Here is a 12,183-nt window from a genome sequence, read left to right as displayed (position 1 = left end):
TAACCAGTGGAACAGCTTGCCCCCAGAAATCGTGAGTGCTCTATCACTGGAGATTTTTGAAAAGAGGCTAGACAGTCACTTGTTTGAGATGGTATAGGTTCTTCTACTTGAGCAGGGGGCTGGACTAGAAGACCTCCAAGGTCCCTTCCAGATCTATTCTATTCTACTTTGCTTAGCTATGGAAATTCCAGGCCCAATTTGGTTTAAGATTAGGCTCACCCAAGGACTATTCATAGAACAAAAAAACCCACTGTATTTTAATATAAGGTTTTCTTTTTATGAATATCAATCTTCTGAGGATATTATTTGAGGATTAATTTTATAATTTATGTAGGATTTATGTACGTTTTTTAAAGAAAAGAATTACTTTTCAGTTCATTGCATTATCATTAGTAGTATTAAATAGGAATGAAATTACGTTGCAAAGTTTTTCATTGTCTAGAAAATCAGAGCTGCTGCCAAAGTTGATGAGAATTTTATTTTTTAAGAAAACTGCACATAGATTCTTATACTCTTTATGGTGACATTCTAGACAACTTTAATTATGCTTTATATTGTATATACCAGGGGTATCAAACTGCCGGCCCGCGGGCCAGACGCATCACGTGGAAGCGGCGCCCACCCCATTGCCGACAATGGCAAAACCGGCCCAATACGTTGCACGACGTCATGTGACGTCGCGAATTTGACATGCCTGGTATACACCAATGTAATTAAGTATTAGTTACTGTAAAACTTTTTCTCACATTTTTGCCCTTTCATTTAAACCAAAAGCAAATCTGTATTAAGTACTTATGTCTGGATTTAGCTAGCAATAGCAATTGGTTTTGAATTTCAGTGATCTTATGAGAAGAATAAGAATAGTTTCAATGTATTGGAATTTGATAGCAAAACAATTTATTCAGATAGTGTACATATAGTCTCAATTGTTCTACCTTGTACAGTTTCAGCATGTTCTGAAATATGGAAAACTAGAATCTAAAAATACATAAGCTAGGTATCAATTAAAATTTTATGCCACTGACTACTATAGCTTGATGAAAAAAAAATATTCAACTGATGAACTGGCAGCAACAACATTTTATCAAATTTAGGTGAATAGACATATTCCTAGCAATTTAGATTTTAATGAGTAGACTTCTTAAAGCAACAAAATTCTAGTACTATTTGCAAGTAGACCCTTAACTTCCTGAAACTTTAGCCTTCTTTTTTTAATTTGCTTATCAGTGTTTTTGGCTTTTTATGATGTTAAATTGCTAGATGGCTTTCCTCTTTCAACAAATAAAATTCTCCCACATAGCAATAAGCATCTTTCCAAACATTAAACTTTCATGATATTTTGAGGATATGTTACATCACTATGGCCAGTCACACACACACAAGACATTATTTTAAGATCAAAAAAGAATTTCTGCTTTTTAATTGATAGGTTTTTCCACTTCTTTTGAATGGTACATAGTTAATAATTCAATCCTATCCTAGTTTAGTCAGGCTGCACTTATAAATTCCAATTGACCGCCTTATTTTTTTTAAAAATGGACAGATTTTGAATTTTATGAGTATGGTTGCACAATGCTATGGCAGCCAGTCACCAAAAAAACAAACAATTTGTAAAGCAAAAAAAAAGCATTGGATTGCAGTCAGACCATTTTATTTTCTAAGAATATTTTGATGGACTTTGGAGGCTAAAGGCATTTTAGGATCTGTAAAGCAGGGATCCCCAACTTGTGGGCCATGGCCCTCTACCGGTCCATGGCCTATTCACAACCAGGCTGCATGCTGGCTGGTACGTGTACATGGACAGCCCCAGTCACGCAGGCGCTCGGGGCCCCACTCGCATGAGTGTTGTAAGCACTTGTGGCCCCACTCATGCAAGCGCTCAGGGCCTCACTATATGCAAGTGCTCGGGGCCTCACATGAGCACATGGGTGCTCTTGGCTTCACTCGCGCGAAGCAATGGGTGCTTGGGTCTGCACATGAATGGGCTCCAGCCCCTCCCACAAAATCATCCCCTCTTTCCCTCTTTCCCCCCCTCCAGGCCGCCACCTGGAAAGGTTGGGGAACTCTGCTATAGAGCATACCTGAGGCAGGTTCCTTGCCTCCCTGTATTCTAGCTCCCAAACTAGCTATCAAGTTGTATAATTGAAAGAGATGCATATATTGTCCTTGAGAAGCAAAGCATAACAGAGTAATACGATCTGCAAATATCTGACGTGTTGTCATGTAAGGATGAAAAAGCCTTGTTTTCTAGAGGGTAGAACTAGAACTACATTAACTATGGAATAGACAATCTATAATATGCCTTCCAGGCCAGACTTCTCTGATTCTTAATTATATTACTGATTGAATCATTTTTCCCCTGAAGCATGAGTCAATAATTTTGATTGCTTTCACTTATGATAGATATAACAAGCACACTCTCTTATTACAAGGAATGCATATGTAAAAAGCTTAATTTAGGCGTCTAAGGTAATAAGCACTGATAAAAGAACATTAAGAAAAATACTAATATTAGTAAATTCAAATATTGTTATTTCTACCAACTGGTGTTTTATACTAAAGCTAATTGTGAAGATTCATGATAAAGAATAGGTCATTAATTCTCTTTTATGCAGTTTTTGAAAGCCTGTGGGCTCTTTGGGGTTAAATGATCAAAATTTTATCTACTGTACCATAATTGTATATATGTATACTCTTAAGCAATAAAAAATAAAGATCATCTTACAGGATTTTATTTTTTAAAATATTGTTCTTTAGTTTTTCTTTAAAAGTATGATTACTTCATACATATGAAAGATGAGTACAACTTAAGATAATGAAAACCTTCCTCTGAGATATGTGCACATATATTTACATGAATTCTTGCTGGACTTTTTGATACATGCTAACACAAAATTCCAGTGTGAGAAGGATAATATGTGGAACTCTTCAAGAATTAGCTGATGTTGTCTAGATCTTGCTCTACAAATTATTTTGGAATTAGTCACATCAATGCCTCTGTGACATTAAAATACCATGCAATAGTAGTGTACACAACGATTAGAATGAAAATACTAGCCTAAAACACCTTGAGTTCAGATTGTACTGCTGGGTTCATGTGATGCTTTGAGCTTGAAACTATTCTGCTTCTATTTAAAGAAATTTTATTTATCTATTGTATATAAGAACCACCCATCTCCCTCAGGGAGGGACTCTGGGCGGTGTGCAATAAAATATTAAAAACATAAAAACAGTACAAGTAGTCCTCCACTTACAACAATTCATTTAGTAACTGCTCAAAATTACAACAGCCCTGAAAAAAAGTGACTTATGACCGTTTTTCACACCTATGACCACTGCAGCATCCTCATGGTTACATGATCAAAATTAGGATGCGGGGCAACTGGCTTTTATTTATGACAGTTGCAGTGCCCGGGGGTCATGCAATCACCTTTTGTGACCTCCTGACAAGCAAAGTCAACGGGGAAGCCAGATTCATTTAACAATCACATTACTAACTAAATAACTGCAGTGATTTACGTAACAACTGTGGTAAGAAAGCTCGTAAAACGGGGCAAAACTCACTTAAAAAATGTTTCACTTAGCAACAGAAAAGTTGGGCTTAGTTGTGGTCATAAATTAGGGACTACCTGTATTTAAAATTTAAAAGAAGTAAATAATGCTAAAATTAATTAAAAAGCATGGGGAGATCTTCAGGCCAATAGCTGTAAGTTCAGCTGTGCATCCCAGCCAAAGCCTCAGAGCCATGTTTTTATGCCTTTCTTGAAGGCCAGGAGAATGAGGGCCCGCCTTACCTCTGGGGAGAGAGTGTTCCACAGGGTGGGAGCAACAGCAGAGAAGGCTGTGGAAAGCAGAAACACCACCATTCGGAGTTCTTGGCTGACGAAGTCCACAACATAACTTTAGTATTTGTTTGTTTGTTTGTTTTATTTCTCACATCTCTTAATTGTCCATCTTCCTCATAGCTTCCCTGCCTCACTGGACGGGACGGACTGATGTAATGGGGCTGATGTTGAAATTATGTTTCAAAATCAAAAAAACTCCCAAAAGAATCCATCTCAAATATAGCACAGCTGTTTTCTCCTTAAAACAACGGTTTTTCACATCTCCATAATAAGGTGCTTCTGCAAACATCTTGATTATTGCTTAGTATTTAGAAACTTTACTCCAGAGAAGTGCACAAGAAGACCCCTGTTTACAGCAAAACATTTTAGTATTCAATTCTTTTTAATAACTGTTTCCCTGCAGCCTGTTGCAAGCTAAAACTGCCCTGGAGTGCGATTTTATTTCAGCTTTAAACAGTCATTCTTGACTATATTAAAGATTATAGTACAAAACTAAGCATTTAAACATGTTTTAATAACTTTATGTTCAAATAGAAATACAGGGAAGTGTGAACACTTAAAATGGACCTAAGAGATGCAAGCTTCATTCCCTCTCAGCACAAATAGTTATATAATATATACATATGAATTCATTTGGCTGCTGAGACTTCAATGAGACATACTCCAGGCCTAACTTTCTGTGTCAGCATTCACACCACCCATATTTTTCCCAAGGGAAAGATAGTCTTATCAAAAGAAAAATGTAGCAGAGATTTCATCAGACAAATAGGGGACTCATCAGCCTTTCTCTGACAGTAAATAATGCATAGGGTATCATTCTCTGCCAGATGTTCTGGGCCTCAACTGCATAAACTTTGATTCCATACAGAAGATGATGTTCCATGTGTCCTTATCTGCCAAGATATTCGCTGCCAGGGCTCTCACTGGCAACAGACATTATGTAGGGCAACATATCTCACCAAGAGCTCTCAAGAGGATTGTAGTCAATCTTCCCGAGTCCCAGGAAAAAAGCTTCTGTGCATCATTTACCAGCTAGCCAGATGCTCAGTGTTGCGTCTTCTGTTCTGATGAGCCCTTTGTCACCTGCTGTGGAACATTGATCCATCAAGTTAGTTTGATGGGGAATTAGGATGGAATGGTATAAGGAAGGAAAGACAGATAAAGTAAGATTTTAGATAATGAGTTTTTCAAATGAACAACTGAAAAAAAATGTATTTGGGGATGCAAACAAACTTTTTTTAAAGAAAATCTGATTACTTAGTGTGGAAATAATTTATTTGCAGTTGCAGTGCATAAAATATATCCCTTTTCAGAAATGAGATTACTGCTCTCCTAGGTCAGTGGTTCTCAACCTGTGGGTCGGGACCCCATTTGGGGTTGATCGACCATTTCACGGGGGTCGCCAAGCAAGGCTGTCCGCCATTTTTTTTGTCCGCCATTTTTTTGTCCGCCATTTTTTCCCCTTTTCCGGCGGGTGCCTTACCTCCCTTGGGCTGGGCCAGCTGGTGGTCGGCCTGCTCCGTCTCTGCCGCTTGCCAGCTACGCCTCGGCCGGCTCAGGGGGCGGAACCACGCATGCATGGCGCTCCCGGGCAGGGAAAGTCCTCGACTTACGACCGGTTGGGTAGTCCTCGACTTACGACCGGTTTAGTCCTCGACTTACGACCGGTGTAGTCCTCGACGTACGACCGGTTGGGGTCGCGGCATTAAAAAGGTTGAGAACCACTGTCCTAGGTGATCAATTCTCAGAAACCTCTAAAGAAGGTTGCAAAATTCTTATTGATAGCTGTGGTTTTCAGAAACCACCTGGTGCTTCCTTAACATTATTAACTGGTTCAGTTGATTCAGTTTACATTATTTATACATTATACTTTACTTTTATTATTGAACTTGGACCATTGTTATAAAAAAACTATCAAATTATTTAGGGGTATTTTGTCTCTTTCCCTGCAATCCAGTGGCCTGTGCCTTTATTTCTGAAGAAAAGATACAACTGCCATCAAGGATCTGAATATGCTTTTTGTTACAAAGTTTTCTGATGTTCATTCTGTCACTTTGTTAGAAATGTATAAATGAGTAGATGTCTTTTCTATCTTAGCAAAATTATATTTCAAGATTAAAAATTAGAGAATCTGAAAACTTTTGAAAACCCTTGCCTTCTCTCTGACTGTTGCACTTTCACTCACTCCCTTCCCATTTCAAAGCAGTTTTGTTCTGTTAGCAACAAATATTGACTGCAACTGAATCTGATGGTGTTGTGTATTTCTGTCTAGTCATTCTGGCCATTTTCCTATGCTGTTCAGATAGAAGTACCAGTTTCTAAATAAAAGCTTATCCCCATAAGGAATATTTTATGACAGTTTTGCAACTCTGAACACACTTAATCATTTTCACATGCATTTGAACCTAACTAAGGTTGTAGTGTTTATTTATATTTCCTATCTTTATCTATTTCTCTCTAGCCATGGGATATTGAGCAAAGATCTTATTGTCTGATGTCTTACTAACAAATACATAAGCAATTACATGTCATGGAGCTGAATCTATTTTATTAAAGAGAGATTATCGGTATTAATTCCATTACATTTAATGTAATTTGAACCCCATAATAGTGTATTTCTTAAAAGGGAGAGTGGCAGTGATTAAATCCTTATCCTTGCCATTTCTTTAATTAATTTCTTGTTAAGATTTGGAATTTGAAGGGCTTCACTAATAACTCTAACCCTTTGGAAATTTCGTCTGATAGCCTCACTAGGTAGACTAGACATAAAATCAACTCCATAGGATGTCTACAGCAACTTATATTTACATTGGCTATAAACATCTCTATCAAGGTCATCTCCCTTATTCTCTATATCATATCTCTTCCAGAATCCTAACTCTCTTTTGAGTTTCAGACCCTACAGCCTTGTTTGTGTCCTTGGTTTCAATACGCTAGAACAGGGGTGTCAAACTGCCGACCCACGGGCCGGACGCATCATCTGGAAGCCGCGCCCACCCCATTGCCGGCAATGGCAAAACCATCCCGATACGTTGCACGATGTCACGTGACGTCGCGAGTTTGACATGTCTGCGCTAGAAGATGTTATCAAATACAGATTAGGGAGACCTGGCTCAAAAGCAGTAACTGTGAGAGGGACCTTGGAGTCCTAGTGGACGATCACTTGACTATGAGCCAGCAGTGTGCAGCAGCAACCAAAAAAGCTAATACAATCTTGGGCTGTATAAACAGAGGCATAAAATCAAGATCACGCAAAGTATTAGTACCGCTTTATAAAACCCTAGCAAGACGACACCTGGAATACTGCAACCAATTTTGGTCACCATACTACAGAAAAGATGTTGACACTTTGGAAAAAGTTCGAGAAGAGCAACTAAGATGATCAAAGGCCTGGAGACTAAAATATAGGAAAAATGGCTGCAGGATTTGGGTCTGGCTAGTCTAAAGAAAAGAAGAAGTAGGAGTGATATGATAGCAGTATTCCAGTATTTGAGGGGCTGCCACAAAGAAGAGGGGGTCAAATTATTCTCCAAGGCACCAGAAGGTAAGGCAAGAAGCAATGCTTGAAAACTAATCAAAGAGAAAAGCAACCTGGAATTAAGGAGGAACTTCCTAACAGTGAGGACAATTAACCAGTGAAACAGCTGGCCTTCAGAAACCGTGGACGCTCCATCACTGGAGATTTTTAAGAAGAGATTAGACAGTCACTTATTTGAAATGGTATATGTTCTCCTGCTTGAGCAGGGGACTGGACTAGAAGATCTTTCTGTTCTATTCTATTCTATTCTATTCTAGACCTATCTCACTTGCTTTTCAATATATTTAGCTGAGATTGCATTAGCTATTACATGAGCTGGAGTTTGACTTTACTTGTGACATAATGAGTCATAATAATAACTTGAGGTACATTATTTTGAGAAATGAAATTTATCACGGTGAACCAACAATTTGGGTCCTTATCAGAGACTTTTTCTGATACCTATCTTGTTATTGAAAGGGGGGAAAAAGAAACAAATAGGAATGTGGAGCGCTCACTGTTTTGTTTTGTTTTGTTTTTGCCCCAAGATATCACCATAAATGTAATGGAATCAAAATATGACAATTTTTCACCCCTTAGGATTATAACAAAGAGCTTAATGATCTCCATGAGTTACAGATTTTTTTTCCTATTTTTGCCAACAAAGGAAGAACAGATTATATGTTTTCTTCCAGCATCCCCTTTACAGCCCAATTCAGGTCCAGTTAAAAAAACCACATTTTTAATGTTTTTTTATTTAGTCAAACACTTTGAACACACACAAATTCAAGAGAAAACATGAAAAAAGAATAAAAAGTACAACATGTATAAATAAAACACAGATTTTCAAATGTCATAGTTGTAACTTTGTTAAATATAACCACTTGTAATATTACATTATGCAGTTAAGAATCACTGTAGAACTTCAGCCAAAAATTAGTATAAAAACATGGTCTATACAATTTGAATTACCAAATGGAATTGTACACTATATTAAGTTCAGACCATATTACTAAACATTTATTCTGTGTAATGTATTTATTTAATTATTCATTTATTTGTGTCTTTGAGTCAGTGTTGATTCTTGCCAACTGCTTGAACTAGATTTTCTTGGCAAGATTTTCAGAAGTGGTTTGCTATTTGCCTTTTTTCCTAAACTGCAGACTGAGCAACTGATAATAAGCCAGGTCCGTGACCTTGGGCCAGTCACTGTCTCAGCCCCAGCAAGGAGGAAATGGCATTCTGAAGTCTTGCCAAAAAAGCTGCAGGGATTTGTCCAGTTGCCAGGAGTCAAAACTAACTTGGAGGCACTATATATCTTTAAACAGTGGTGTCCTTTATTCTTGAACTTGATTCTCAAATCCAGTCATGTTAGCTATGAGAAGTAGATCAAAGTGCACAGGTTTACAATGCCCCAAAACAGACAAAGGGCCTGATTGAAAATATCAGTATGGCAGTACAGTACCTGCACAAAGAGTGAGAGAGCTGAGGATCAAAATATATTTGAACAGCAAACATTGTTCAAGTTGCCTGTACATTTTTGAAGGGTTTTTAACTGTTTATATTTTGAAGAAGAATCTCAGCACGCTTTGTCGTCTGTGCTTGTAGAGTCTAATCTGCCACAGCAGTGACTCAGTGTCTGAAAAGGTCATGAAGCTTTGAGCATTGTTTTGTTCTATGTTTTAGGTGAGTACAAGTCTTCAGACAGCACAGACAGCCTGAGTCATTTAAGATCTATCATTTTCAATTAATTTTGCAGCGCCATTACTAGATGAAGCCTTCTGAAGTGAGGTTTTTCTCCTTGATAGTTGGGCTGTTTAAGATCTGACTGCTGATCAAGATTGAGAGTTTTTGTATTTCTACTTTAGAAGAATTCCCCCCTCCAAATCCAACATTTGTTTTAAAAGTAATTGGTTTGATTTTTAAGAAGGAACATTCGGTTTTAAATGAAACAGTAATAAGGCAATATCTTGTTATGGTATCTTATGAAACAGTGACAAGGCAAAATAAGAATATTTATACAAATGAACTGCAAAACAAAATGGAAAAATACTTTATCACATCACCTTCATCCTTCATGTGAGCTTTGTAATTTGAACTCTGTCTTTAGATCCAGCTTTTTGATTCAGCTTTTATATACCTATTTTATTTATTTATTTGAGTTTGAGTGGCATGGTGGCCTAGAAGTGGAGCTCTTGCCTCACAATCAGGACCTGTGAGTTTGATCCTAGGTAGCGGCAGATTTTTCTCTCTCTGGGCACAAACAGAAAATATCTGCTGTGAGCTCTGCATAAGCATCAGGAAGGGCATCCAGCCAGTAAACGCTCAGCTCCATTCAATAGCCCTGACTCCACCCTGTTGCAAGGGATTACAGGGTTGTTAAAAGAAATAATATTTTAAATAAACTCAATTTATAGGACATAAATTAATCATGTTGTGTACCACTCCACGTATTAGAAGGGAGGGGGATAAAGAAAGTGTTGTTATTAGAACACTCCACTCAACCTGACTTTCACTCACAGCAACGGGTTTATATAACTCGACCGAAGACACGGATTTCCTGCTGAAGGAACAATAAACAGGTGACGACATTAGTTTAAACCAACTGGCTCCCAAGAATATGTGGTATCTATTTATAATATTTTAATATATTAATATATTCCATACATTTATATTTGTTACATGGCAAAGAAAACCTCAGAACAAATAGGAAGCTCAGGTGACATGAAAGTTTAGTATCACATATGTGCTAATTTTATGTACCACTGCAAAAATAAATATTTGTGTGCCTAGATTATTTTACAGCAATAAGAAAATTTGCATTTTCCTTCAGCATTTTAAAGTGATTCAAAATTAACTGTCTTGCTTGCAAAGCATATTTAATTTATTCCTGGCCTCCAGGGCTGAAAGATTCTAATCAATATCTTTGTAGAATTCAGTGCTAATTGATTTATTGTTCAATAAAAGGAATGGGAGGTGGTTTAAAAGTTCAATATTGTTTTGCTAGATAGAGGGAAATGGCTGGAGTTCAGTGAAGATTGTCAATTAGATCGTATTGGCATTATGGTACGAATGGTTCTAATTTATAGTGCTAGCTTATGGCTGTAGATTTAATATGCTGTTCAAAAAGAACATGGATGAGTTTGAACAAAAACATATATCAAAAGGGTGAGGGCTTTACTATATGTAGACATGTATCTGTTGGACAGATCAATGAATATAAGCCGTAAACCTATGTAGTACTTCTTTATTTGGAACTGTATAAATCTGAGTACCAGGTATTAGCATAATGAGAACTGGTTAGATTAGCCCTTTCCAACCTTATCCCCTATAAATATGTTAGGACTAACATTTCCAGAATTCCCAGCCACCATTAAGCCACTCCTACAAAAAAATATTTACAACCTCTTGCGTTCTATCAGAAGAAGTTGGTTTGCAATTTGGGGATTGAGCACAGATACAATTGTAAGTAGAAGGGATTTGCTCCAGTGTTGCTGGTGCACCAGAAGCTGTTTTATAGTACGGTAGCCAGTACAGTAATTCAACAATGCAAACTCTCAATTAGATTACTACAGTACCTTCTACATTGAGCTGCCTTTGAAGACTACTTAGAAACTAGAGCAGCTGATGTGTTAAGCACTACCTGTCAGCTTTCCACAGTAGATAGATTCAACTAGAAAACCAAAGTCAAACTTAATATTACTTTTATTATATAGTAACAGAATCTTGCAGGTTTGAATGAGCTTCCCTGCTCCCTCCCCTTATCTTCATGAGAAGTAGGGAGGGTCATGTCTGAAATGCTTTCTCGAATTACATTTCTGCCTCGGTCTCATATTTCTTTTACCTGATCGTTGTGTTGGGATAGCTGTTCTTTCTCTTGTTCCTAGAGATTTTTCCTTTTTCCCATTACATTTCTAGACACTAAGAACATACAATACTGATATTGTGAGCTTTTGGTTGCTGGTTAATTTCTGAATACAGCTTAAAGTATAGATCTGACTTATAAAGCTGTTTATATCTTGATATCTGAGTATTTGCTGAACAACTTGTTCCAATCAGCTCAACTTGCTAGATCACCTAGGACCGGGGTGTTAAACTGCCAGTCTGTGGGCCAGATGCATCATGGCGAAACTGCACCCACCCCATTGCCTGCAATGGAAAAAAAGTCACGATACGTCGCGACACGTCATGAGACGTTGCGAGTTTGACACCCTGACCTAGGGAGATGATCCGACAATTTAGGAAGTAAAGAGCAATTGAAACCAAGGGAAGATGCTTTTCACTGAAAATAATGGTACTTTGGAATAGCATCTGCAGGGAGATCAGAGTAAGGTCCCCACCCCCCATTATTGTGTAAATTTGTGATTGTGCTGTCTCCTTTTATTTTTATTTTCCTGTCTTTTCTGTTTTTGTCTAAAAGTACTAAATTTAGATTCTAAATAGCCAACAACATTGAAGCTACAGTATATTAGATGATAGTGCTAGATCTTAAGGATGAATTTCCAGAATGACATAAATAATAACCTTCTTTGCTGAGGCCTTTGAATAGCAGTTCAAAAACTGCTGTTGCTGGGTGCTCAAGAATATATTTATGCTAAGTGTGATGAACCAGATGAAAGAAGCACATATTTGTCACAAACATACTCCAGGTGTTTCTTATCCATGTGTACTATTTTTGGTCTTTTATAATTTACACTGAAAATCTATTTTTGTGACTTTCTCATAATGCAGAAACCATAATTTTCACATTAATTCATTTCATTTCAGTTTCAGCTATACCCGCTCAGCTCTGCTAAAGCCATGTTTTAAAATCAGTTTTGC

At 37.4% G+C, this 12,183-nt stretch overlaps 1 protein-coding gene across 1 annotated transcript in view; it reads left to right on the top strand.

Annotated features, from left to right (window-relative positions):
• The window catches only part of DOK6 (docking protein 6), a 170,515-nt gene that overhangs the window by 32,975 nt on the left and 125,357 nt on the right, over positions 1 to 12,183 (top strand). The gene's annotated exons all lie outside the window — the stretch shown is intronic.

Source organism: Protobothrops mucrosquamatus, unplaced genomic scaffold (genome assembly GCF_001527695.2).
Source record: "Protobothrops mucrosquamatus isolate PMUCROS unplaced genomic scaffold, P.Mucros_1.0 scaffold707, whole genome shotgun sequence".
NCBI classification, from domain to species: Eukaryota; Metazoa; Chordata; class Lepidosauria; order Squamata; family Viperidae; genus Protobothrops; species Protobothrops mucrosquamatus.
This window is presented reverse-complemented; position numbering and strand designations above follow the sequence as displayed.